Raw genomic sequence first — 12304 nt, forward strand, 5'->3', positions numbered from 1 at the left:
GAAGATTACTTTGCTCCTTTGGGGAAGAAACCCTAAGCACTGGGAAGCCTGCCTTCCTCTGTATTGAAGTCTCATGTTCATTCTACAACACGGGGCAGTGCGGCACTGGGCTGGAGAAAGTCCAGCTTCCCCGTCCAGGTCTGAGAAGCCTGGCGGCCTGGTCAGCATTAAATGTCCAAGCATGCAGGGCAGAAGAGATGATTTCATCTCTGCTCCAGAAAAGGCAGCCATCTCGCCCCTTCCCCACTGAGCACCATTCTCAGAGGACCTTAGCAATGAGTTAAAAGAAAACAATTGTGATGACACGCTAGCTTTGCCCAAGAGTTTAGTGCGAATGCAACTAACCTTGCAGACAGTCACCAGCCCGCTTGCCTGGGGGAAGTGACCACTCACAAGGTACTTCGCGAAGGAGGCTGGTTTATTTATGCCGCTTTGTTTATTGTGCTGGTTGGGGAAGTCTAGCGGGAGAAGGTGAACCCGTGCATTCTCTGGGAGGCATTTTTCTGGTGACTGGTCTGTAAGCCCATTTCCAAAGAACACTGCATGAAAATGATCAGATGTGGAGACAGCCATCCTGCAACCACTCTACCCAAATGCTCGGGTGGGGCTCCTGTTACTACTGGCTCATTCAAAAGTTTGGGAGGTTAGGAAATAAAAAAGTTAAGCAAAGAGGAATGGAGACAGAACGAGAGGGAGAGAAGAGGAGAAAGAGAGAGAGAGAGAGAGGTGAGAAACGCAAGAACCCATCTGGACCATGCATCACATTGAAATTGCCCCGCATTAAAAATTCACCAGCCAGTGAATTTTCAAGGGATTTGTAGTAATTAGATGACAAAATGCTGGAAAATCTCAGGCTTGCCAAAGATGTTACTCAGGGGTCAAAGACTCGACACTTTCGGCTGGGTAATTTGTAAGTGTCAATCACTCGCAGCCATCAGAGAGGATGCAGCGATCTAACGGCTGCATTCTAACTAAGTCAGGCGAGCCCGCAGCCGGCCGGCTGCCAGCAAGCCCCCAGACCCCGCGGCCTGCCGCTCTCTGCCCCGCTCCCGGCTCGGGCACAGACAGCGGCTGCGGCCTCGCCAGGGACTTGGAGCCAGGAGGGCCGACCTGAGTTTCCAACTTCTAGTTTGATTTGATCCCCCTTTATTCTTTTTTGAAAGCTGCGGAGGCTTGCCAGGAGTTGAACTTCCCACCTTCGTGGAGGACAAAGTTCCCTGTTGTGCTGGTGCCATCAAAGGGTGACATGGGGCTCTCTGCATTTGTGCAGGGTGGCCATTTCAGTGTCAAGGAGACTAGGTTCTCCTGCTTCGAGCTTCGTGATACTCAGCCCCTGGGACCTCAGTCTTCTGATCTGTGAAGTGGGGATAAGATGACTTACCTTGAAGGGTGGTGATGACTAAGGAGGGAGCCCGCGGCGCTCTCTGCCTACAAACTCTCGTTCACTCCATATCCATGTGCCTTTGTCCAGGCGTTGTTCTGGGCACTGGGGACTCAACAGAGACCAAGATAACACACCCCGCCCTCATGGAACATTCTAGTTGGGGAGGGAGGAGAAGCAATAAACAAATAAATATAAAGTATGTCAGAGGATGTTAAGTGCTAGGAAGAAAATCAAAGGAGTTGGGGACAGAGCGTGTTGGGGGTGGTATTTTACACAGGATGGAAGGGAAGGCCTCTCCGATGAGGCCACATCTGAGCAGAGACCTGGAGAAAAGAAGGGGACAGAGAGCATAAGGGACTGCAAGGTGGCCCTAGTGGCTGAAGTGGAGCAGACAATTCTAATCACAATGAGAATTGTTACCATGAGGCTGGAGACCACTGGGCAAAGGCAGCAGGGATACGGTAGGGGCTCGGCTCCAGAAGCCTTTGACACTTTGAAGCTTCAAGAAGCTGGACTCGTGTTGCCCAGCCTGATGACCCTGATAACCCCGATTCCAGAGCCCTATGAGGGCAGAGAAAGCACCCCGAGATGCCCACGTGTGGTGCCTGACCCTGTCTATGGGCCAGGGCTGACACTGGCGGGAGGGTCTCATTCCAGTTGCTGGCACTGATTGAAAGCGAGCTGCAAAGGGGACCAGTGAGCCTGAGGGGAAATTGATGCTGTCACAGCTGCAGCCGGCTGGGACTTCCTGGACCCCAGACCGGAAGCTGTTTGCAAGATGATGGTCCCGTTTTCTCCCTCCCTGCTCCGGCCCATCCGGGTATCTTCTGGAACTAACACTGACTTCAGAGTCAGATGGACAGGGGTGGGGAGTGGGGGTGGATGGGCCTGAAGCCTGAGGCCTGAGTCTGTGGTTTCTGAGCTGTATGACCCTGGGCAAGTCACCACACCTCTCTGAGCCTCAGTTGCTGCACCTGAAAAATGGGCATAAGAGCCTCCCTCACATGGTTATGGGCCAGCATTGTTAATGAGCATCTGGGGGGAGGGCAGATTCTCAAAAGTAGCACTTCCAACCCCCCTATAACTAAAGATGATCACACCCCTGGCTATCACAATCAAAGCAAGAATTCTGCAGCTGAACCACACATTAGGGAAATGGACCAGGGGGCAAATTGCTGCTCTAAAAGATAAGGAGCTGCAATAGGATGTCTTTGTGCGCTTTGCTGTTCAGTTTGCAAAATAAATGTCCCAAAGTGGGATCTCTGTGCGGTGTCTTTTTTCGTATTTGGGGAATGCTTGTCTTGGAGCCAGGGCCAGTGTTTGTAAATCACTTTCTCCTTTGAGTTCTTCCTGGCCATTTCATATTTTTGTGTGTGTGGTGGGGGCAGGGCACAGTGTGGGCTATATTTGCTTCCCCTCACCCGCCTCCTTCCTGGGCCTGGGTCTCCATCCCAGCCAGCCTTTGCTGCAGGTTTAACTGGGCTGTGAAACTACTCAAGGGGAAAATGAGAAACTACCCAGTGTTTCACGGGAGGCAACGGGCTGGGCCTTCCGAGCTCTGATGGCAAACCCTCTCCAGCCACCAGCCATGGATGCAGAGAGACCCTGGATTCCCTCCGACCAGGGGGCACGTGTTCCCTGCCCCCACTGAATCCTCGTGGTGCTTCCCCACATCAGGAAGGTGACAAGGCCCACTTGAGATGCAAATAAAAATTAGCAGCGGTGGCAAGCTGGCCCATCTATTCCCCATGGCCCCTCATGAATATCGCTCGTCTTTGCAGTTTAGATGGGGAAATTTCGAGCTGACCTGGCATCTGCTTAAGAATCGATGGGACCGAGAATAGGAATGTAAATAATAAGAACAAGCACCACGCCAGTGGTGGCTGTTTATTGAGCACTTACTATGTGTAGGTCTTGTGTTGAGGGGCCCTGGACAAGCTTCCTCCTGGTCATCCTCAGGGCAGCTGTAGCATGACTGTCACCTCATCAGCAAGGCCGTGCCTGGGTCCCAAGTGAGGGCGTTCCCTGACCGATGCGGTGCCTGCCCCTTGCTCTGATGACATTGCAGCACCCTCTGCCTGACATCACGTTCTGACTTGCAGAATGTCTGTCTCTGGGAGTGAGATGTGAGCTTCAGGGGGGCGGGGCTTTCTGTCTGTTCTCTTCACCGCGGTATCCCCAGTGCCTAGAACAGGGCTTGGCACTTAGGTGCCTTTCAATACACACTTACCAAATAAGCGGATCCCCACTTTATAGAGACGGAACGGGGGCCACGAGGATCCCAGGGGCAGGTGGGCAGGGCTGGATCTCGGCCACAGTGCAAGGCCATGGGCCACCTTCTGCCCACCCACTCCTGGACATGTCCTTTAGCATTTAACATTTGATCAGGAGAGGGGGCACTCACCCAACCTACGCCCTGTTTCCTCACAATTCAAACCTTTCCCTTCTGGCTGACTCACACCTTCCAGCAAAGGGCCGGGTGACCGCACAAGCTGGGAGAAGATGCTCAGAGTATGCTTTTGAAGCTCATCTCTCTCTGTTTTTTTTTTTTTTTTGAGACAGAGTCTTGCTCTGTCACCCAGGCTTGAGTGCAGTGGCAGGATCTCGGCTCACTGCAAACTCCATCTCCCGGGTTCACGCCATTCTCCTGCCTCAGTAGCTACCGAGTAGCTACTGAGCGCTGAGTAGCTGGGACTACAGGCACCCGCCGCCACGCCCAGCTAATTTTTTGTATTTTTAGTAGAGACGGCGTTTCACCATGTTAGTCAGGATGGTCTCATTCTCCTGACCTCGTGATCCACCCGCCTCGGCCTCCCAAAATGCTGGGATTACAGGTGTGAGCCACTGCGCCCGGCTGAAGCTCATCTCTTGATGGGCTCTGACTTCCATAGGCTGAGTGGTGCAGACAGAGGCCCCGCCCGCCGGGAGCCCCCTGCCAGGAGCACATGCAGGCGTGGAAGGGACCATCCCAAAGTTATGGTGTGCAGTGGTCAAGGGTGTAGGCCTTGGAGCCAGATTCCCTGACTTCTAAGCCTAGTCCTGCCACTTAGAAGCTGTGTGGTCTTGGGCACTCCACGACACCTCTCTGTGCCTTGTTTCCTTGTCTGGAAAAAGAGAACGCTAGTATCTGTTTCAAAGGCTGAATGAGTTAATTCACCTAGAAGACTTAGAACAGGGTCAGTGCTCATGGAATTCATGATCCAGAAGAACTGGATCCTCACACATGCCAGAGTGAAATGGAACATGGTGTGCCTGGGGTGTTTTTTTCTTTTTCTTTTTTTTTTTGAGATGGAGTTTCACTCTTGTTGCCCAGGCTGGAGTGCAATGGCGCGATCTCGGCTCACCACAACCTCTGCCTCCCGGGTTCAAGAGATTCTCCTGCCTCAGCCTCCCAAGTAGCCAGGCGCCCGCCACCACGCCCGGCTAATTTTTGTATTCTTAGCAGATTCTCCATGTTGGTCAGGATGGTCTCGAACTCCCGACCTCAGGTGATCCGCCCTCCCCGGCCTTCCAAAGTGCTGGGATTACAGGCGCTGGGGTGTTTTTTTTCAGGTGGGAGAAATGCCGCTTGTGTATTAGGGAAGGGAAACTGAGACTGATCAGTCCTGAGCTGCCCCCAGCCTGACCGTGTGCGGAAAACACTGCTCCGTCAGAGTCCCAGTGGTGCTGTCTCATTTTCCTGGGGCCACTCCAGGCCTAACACCCAGCCCGCTGTCAGCAGTGGCCTTGGGAAAGCCCTGATGCCTTGTCTCCCTGGGCCCCTCTGCACAAGACTTGACGTCATGTTCAAGATGTCCTGGCTGGAGGCGTAGACACCAACGCAGCTTGTCTGTGATGAAGGCGGACAACCTGCTCACCTGCCTCCCTGGGTTACAAAGCCTGCTGGTTTTGGCTGGGCACGGTGGCTCACGCCTGTAATCCCAGCACTTTGGGAGGCCAAGGCAGGCGGATCACTTGAGGTTAGGAGTTCAAGACCAGCCTGACCAACGTGGTGAGATGCCGTCTCTACTAAAAATACAACAACAAAAAAATTAGCCGGGCATGGTGGTGCACTCCCAGCTGCTTTGGAGGCTGAGGCACAACAATTGCTTGAACCCAGGAGGTGGAGGTTGCAGTGAGCTGAGATCAAAACACTGCACTCCGGCCTAGGCAACAGAGTGAGACTCTGTCTCAGAAACAAAAAACAAAACAAACCCCCAATCTGCTGGTTTTAAAACTACCTTTTATGTCATCCCACATCAGAAAAACAGGCAGTGTGGCTGGGGAGGGGGCCTAGAGGGCACTGAATCCATGTCCTGGCTACTGTTTGGATGAGTAAAGGCAGTGCCTGGTGCTTTCTGAAGGCCAAGGCTAAGCTCGGGATGACCACGGAACTATGTCTGTGGCTTGCTGTCGCCTTCCACATGCGGGTGCACACACAAACACACACGTCCAACGGGGCCCCAGGTATGCCCCGACCTCAGCATTCTCAATCCTCCATAATCTTTGGAACCGTCTGCTCCCCCACCAGCCTGTGGCTCCCCCTGTGACCAGGGGCTGTGTCCATCCTCTTCCCCATGGAAGCTAAGGCCAGGCCTAGCGGGGAAAGGTGCTAGTCAATGTCTGTTCTGACGAATGAACAAATGCACTAGGCTCTCTGTCACCGGCCTTCAGCTGGGGGTCCAGTCTTGGGGCTGGAAGTCAGAGACACCCGGCAGGAATGCCACGCCAGCTTATTCCAAGCCGTTTGGCGCTGAGAAGCCCCCGGAGCAGCCCTGCGCCTCAGTTTCCTCAACTGTAAAATGAGGGAGACAGCAGTACCCATGGGGCTGTGGGGAGGATTCCATAAAGGAGTGATGGATTCAATTTATCATTGAATCCCCAGGACCTCGAATTTAGCTCTCAAACAAGGCTGGCTACCATCTTTAAGATGCAATCCCCAGCCCGAGAACCTGTCCAAGATGTGCCTGGATGGATGCAGCATCTTCTGATTTGAGCCCCACGTTTCTCCCGTCCCTACTCTGGGTTGACCATTGTCCCCACTGGAAGGGAATCTTTTGAAGGCGGAGAAGCTGTCCTCTCCTGGAGCTGGGCTGCAGCAGACACCATGAGTGGGAGCATGCAGCTGCTTCTGGGAACCGATCGCGTCTTAACAGCTAGGGACACCAAGACGGCGCTGCACCAGGAAAATAAAGGATTCGGTATGATTGATTCTCTGCAAATCCCCCCATCAGCTCCTGCTGAAAACCCAACGCTCCTTCCGGTGCGGGAGGGAAGGGGAAGTTCTCTCAGCCACCAGCAGCCTGCAGCTGGGGGCTGGAGGGAGAGGTCCAGTTTCCAGAGCCTTCCATTGCTTTCTCCAATGGGCAGGAGCACATGTCTGTATTTAAGACATCAGGTAAAGACTGACCCAGCCGGCTGAGGGGTACAGCGCCAGGTGGAGAGCACAGACCCCAGAATCAGGCCGCCTGGTTGTAACCCTGGCTCAACCATGAGCTGTGTGGTCTTGAGCAAGTGACGGGCCCTCTCTGGGCTCCTGCTTCCTCATGGGAGATAAGGATGGCAATAATGGTACCCATCTTGTGGGATGGCGTGAGGGTTGAATGAGTTAACCCATGGCTAGCACAATGATGACAATCACATGTCAGGGTAGTGGATGAACCAAGACTCCAATGGGGGAAGTGGAGGGAAGGAGGAAAGCAACCCTCATCCAATGCCCACGGTGTGCAGGGGGCTTTCTACCTCCCATTTCAGTCTCCTGGCCTCACCCTACAGATGGGGACGTGGCTCAGGGAGGCACAGTGCTTGCCTGAGTCACACAGCCGGGAGGCGACATGCCCGGGTGCGCTCAGTTAATCCTCGGAGATGAGTGTTCCTCTCATGCCGGTTTTACAGAGGAGGAAACTGAGGCACAGAACAACCCTAAGGTAACCGCCCTGAGGTCACAGAACTTGTAAGCAGTAGAGGCAGATTTTCACCCAGCACTCTGGCTGGTTCCCATGAAACTGTACACAATTCAGACTTGCCGCTGGTTCTGCTGAGATTGAGCCTATTGCTCACAAGAAGTGCTCAGAACAGGGCTGGGTGCCACCCTCGACTCTCAGGGCCCCGAGCTCTCAGGGTGCTTTCTCTCCTGGACCATGGCCCCAGGAGTCTCACCCCTCCTGGAGCACTCTGCCCAGACAACTCATCTCTCCTGGGATCCCCAGTCGGACCCCACAACTGCAGAGAGAGGCACTGGCTCTCAGCCGGGATGGAGAAGAGACCCGCAGGGCTCTCACCTTCCTGATGCCAACCAAAACACTAGGGTGGGCATCAGACATCCCTGAAAGCCTGCAGCCCTTTCCTCAGCCCTGCCTGGGACCGACAGCTGCCTCCTTCTACCCTGAGCAAGCCCATCAGCCCCTGGCCCCTCGTCACACTGCAGGGGTTTTTGAACCATTCCCTTGGGCTACACATGCTCTGTGCCAGGGCTTAGAGCCTGCTGCCGGTGAGGGGACCCCCGCTCCCCTCCAGTGAGCGAGCAGGCGACCACGGCCACCTTGTTGCCTGTGGCTCTCCTATCGGGTTTTCCAATTCTGGTCACATCATGCCCACACCTGCCCGCCGCCCGCCGCTGCCACTCTCCTTCCCCAGACCCAGTTTGGGGTGAAAGCCTTGCTTATTAGTCAATCTGGATCTCACTTACTGTGAATTACCAGGCCTCATTGATATTCATGAGTTGTCACATCTGAAACCTCAGTCAGCTGCCACGTGACTCCCTGCCTCGGGGAGGAGGCTGGTCTGAGGACAGGGGCACCTGTGCAGCCCTGACCCAAGATGTCGGTCCCCAGATGGGGACAGTTCAGTGTCCTGGGAGCAGCCCCCAGCTGATGGTGTTCCATCCTGGGACTGGAGGCACCAGCAGGGCTTTCCAGCAGGGCAGGTAATGGAGAAGAGGGGCTGGGGGCTGGGGTTGGAGGGGAGCCGGCAGCCACGCACTCAGTTCTCACTGCTGCACCTTTGCACAGGCCGCTCCTCCCTCCTGAACCTCCTCGTCCCTTTGCTCAGCTGCCTCCTACTCTTCCTTGACTGGAAAATCACTTCCTAGAGAAACCTGCTCATTGTCCCTCTGAAGGAGGCCCCCCAGCATCCTTCTCTCATGGCACCCTGCACTGTCCCTGCACACACACTACACAGGTGCCACTGGCTGTCATTTTAAGTCTGGATGTGTGGGGATGACTCCCATGGGGACCTGGATGTGGATCCCTGGCTTACCAACCAGTGCCTGGCACTGGGCAGCGTTAAGCAAAACTTGGTGGAATGAATGGTTTACGTGTTTCCTACAAACCAGGCACTCTGTGGTGGCTCAACACTCATCTCCTGGGTCTTCCTAACACCTCTGGGAAGGAATGGACACGTTATCCCTGTTTTCTGATGAGGAAGCAGATGCAGAGATGTGGGAATTGGGAAGGAGAATCCTGGCTGGGGTGATTTTCCAGCCTGTGCTTCCAGATTAAAGGGAGAAGCTTGACCTGTCACTCCTAAGGGACTGGGTTTTTCTTTTTTCTTTTCTTTTTTTTTTTTTTTTGAGACAAGAGTCTCACTGTGTTGCCCAGGCTGGAGTGCAGTGGTACGATCTCAGTCACTGCAACCTCCGCCTCCTGGGTTCAGGTGATTCTCCTGCCTCAGCCTCCCAAGTAGCTGAGACTATAGGCACCCACCACCATGCCCGGCTAATTTTTGTATTTTTAGTAGAGACAGGGTTTCACCATGTTAACCAGGCTGGTCTTGAACTCCCGACCTCAGGTGATCCACCCGCCTCAGCCTCTCAAAGTGCTAGGGTTACAGGCGTGAGCCACCATGGCTGGCCAGGGCCTGGGTTTCTTGGAAGCACTGGAATCGCATCTCGAGGGGCCAACGGCTTCTGCCCCAGAAGCCAGGACTCTCAGGCAAGATGCAATCAAAGTAAAAACAGCAATCAACTCAGAAAATACAAACGCTGACTGCACCCCTTCCCAGCCACCATCCCGCCTCGTTTTGAAAACTGCTTTACTGAGTTGGTTGGGTGGAGGGCGAGGGGAGAGGTATGAGTACACTATTCTTTTAAGTAGATCACCTACCTAACCACAGAGAAGAGAGACTGAAGAATCGGGACTGCTTTTAAGACACCAGGAAGTTAAAAATCTGGGCTTCTCTGGGCAGGAACAAGGACGAGTTGGTTTTTCATCTCCCCCCAGAAATGAGGCCGCCCCAGCTGGGTGGCAAGGCAGGGTGGGGCAGCTTGCCCCTGATTCAGGGCTCCACAGTGAGGGCAGGGAGGCCTAGGGAATTGGAGAGGAAGCAGAATGCAGAGAAATGAGGCTAAATCCAAAACTCAGATTTCTAAATTCAAAGGTTTCCCAGGGAAAACGGAGTTTGAAATGACTGAGTCTTGGGAACCAGAATGAACTAGATCCGGCTGTTGAAGAGCCCTGGGGGCACATTTTAAACCGGGGATGGGCACCATTTCCAATCCACACGGCGGCCAATCTGAGCAGGCCGGCAGAGCGAACGAACGTGTGGGCACGTGCAGGGTCTGCTACGGAGGAGGTGGGTGGGGGGAAGGAGGAGGGTCCGGTTTGCCATCTGCCCTGGTAGGGAAGGAGGGATTGGCCTTGAGCTGGCTGGGCTGGCTTCCCTTCCTTAAAGATGATTGGGACTGGAGGCTGCCTGGTCCGAGGGAACCTGTCAGTGACCTCTGGGTGGTCCTGGGATCCACCTGGCTGTGATGATCAAGCTGGTTGGACCACAGTGAGGGAGAAAGACAAAGAGCACAGACCATTTTGGTAGGAGGGAATTAATTCACTGGCCCACTCACACCCGGGGCTTGGGGAGCGCCATCTGGGTCCCTTGGCAGCACAAATACCCCTGAAGTCGGAAGACAACCATGGGTGAGGCTGAGCTCACCTGCTGGCCAGAACTTTCCTGGTTTTGGCAATGACAAGTCTCTGAATGCTCCGTTTCTCAAGGGGACAGTCTAGGGACTACCTGCACGCTAGCAAACACTTAGTGGGTGCCTCTCGCTTGTGGACGCTGCTGTGAATAAAGCATGGTTTCTGTCTTCAAATTGCTGGCAGCAGGGTGACAGAGCACACAGACTCTACAGTGCAGTGAGGGAAGTACCCTACAGCAGTGACAAGCCCTACAGAGGACCAGAGGGAGAGCACCTGTCTTGGGTGGTCAGTGGACTGCTCAGAGGAAGTGATGTCTAGACCTCAAGGATGAGCAGGTGGTAACTAGGGAAGTGGGGTGAGGGAAAGGGGAGAGGGAGGCTGTCCCACTAATCTAGGCAGCACATGGGGGCTGGCACAAAGATGGTGCCCAAGGAAAATGATGGATACGAGATATATTTAAGAGGTATGTGGGAGAGAGACTGTATTCATGGTCCCAGTTTTTTGTCCCTTTCCAGCCCATATCCATGCCTTCTGATAGACCCCTCCCTTGCTGACTTGAAGCTCCACCATGAGACTTGCTTTAACCAATGGGGCAAGTAGCAAACTTGGCACAAGAGGCTTTGAATAAACTCTTCCTCTCTGGCTCCTCTGCCTCACCCATGAAAAGATGCCTAGCCTGGCCATTTGGAGGATGAGAGAGCACTGAGTCAGTTCAGCCTGAAGCCAGGCCAGACAAGGAGACAGCTCTGAGATATGGAAGAGTCCAGCCAAGATCTGCAAAGCCACCTAATTAACCTGCAGCTGAGGGCAGAGGCGTGAATGACCAAGCTGGACAAAGACTGCCCACCTCACCTACAGACCCCTGAGCTAAATAAGCATGTAATGTTTTAAGCCACCGAGTCTTGTGATTGTTCATTAAGCAGCAACAGATAACTAATACAAGATGGAACTGGCAGAGCTTGTGTATGTAACAGGTATTTAAGGCTATGACTTTTCCTCTAGGCATAGCTTTAGCTGTCATCGGAACCATGAATGTTTCTATTACTGCTGTTTTTAGTAGATATTATGCAATTTCAGTGTATTTTTTGACTCAAGTTCTTTGAGAGTTCTAATTTATAAGAGCTTTTCTTTCCCCTGTTTTGATACAAATTTCTACTTTTATTGCATGTAGTCAAAGGATGTAATCAATATTATTTCCTCTTTCTGGAATGTATTGAGGTTTTCTTTGGTAGCCTTATAGATGGTGCTCTTTTATACATGTTCCCATGATTGTTTGAAAGGAGGTACATTACATTCTATGTTTACAGCAAAGAATCTGATTCCTGAAGGCAGAAAATATACATGTACACTTCACAATGGTGGATCCCAAACTGGGATACAGACAAATTGCAGGGGTGGGTTATATTTGCATTTTCACACTGATATAAAGAAATACCTGAGACTGGGTAATTCATAAAGAAAAGAGGTTTTAATTGGTTCATGGTTCCATGGGCTATACAGGAAGCATAGCAGCTTCTGCTCCTGGGGAGGCCTCAAGAAACTTACAATCATGGCAGAAGGTGAAGGGGAGGCAGGCACATCTTAGGTGGCCAGAGCAGGAGGAAGAGACAGAGGTGGAAGGTGTTACATGCTTTTTTCTTTCTTTCTTTTTTTTCTTTTTCTGAGATGGAGTCTCACTCGGTCGCCCAGGTCGGAGGGCAGTGGTGCGATCTTGGCTCACTGCAACCTCCTCCTCCCAGGTTCAAGCAATTCTCCTGCCTCAGCCTCCCGAGAAGCTGGGACTACAGGCATGAGCCATCACGCCCAGTTAATGTTTGTATTTTTAGTAGAGACGGGGTTTCACCTTGTTGGCCAGGATGGTCTTGATCTCTTGACCTCGTGATCTGCCCACCTCAGCCTCCCAAAGTGCTGGGATTACAGGCAAGAGCCACCATGCACTTTTAAACAACCAGGTCTCATGAGAACTCACTCAGTATCATGAGAACGGCACCCAGGGAGACGGTGTTAAAGCATTCATGAGAAACCG

The 12304-nt window shown here is 53.0% G+C and overlaps 1 long non-coding RNA gene across 1 annotated transcript; it reads right to left on the minus strand.

Moving 5' to 3' along the window:
• Positions 1-397: 397 nt before the first annotated feature.
• Positions 398-3497, minus strand: LOC107967646 (uncharacterized). The gene is made up of 2 exons (XR_010148155.1): positions 3287-3497; positions 398-1537 (listed from the first exon to the last, which is right to left on the minus strand). It is a non-coding gene; the product is annotated as an uncharacterized LOC107967646 (long non-coding RNA).
• Positions 3498-12304: the final 8807 nt, after the last annotated feature.

The sequence above is a fragment of the Pan troglodytes genome, chromosome 10, assembly GCF_028858775.2.
Source record: "Pan troglodytes isolate AG18354 chromosome 10, NHGRI_mPanTro3-v2.0_pri, whole genome shotgun sequence".
In the NCBI taxonomy this organism is placed as follows: Eukaryota; Metazoa; Chordata; class Mammalia; order Primates; family Hominidae; genus Pan; species Pan troglodytes.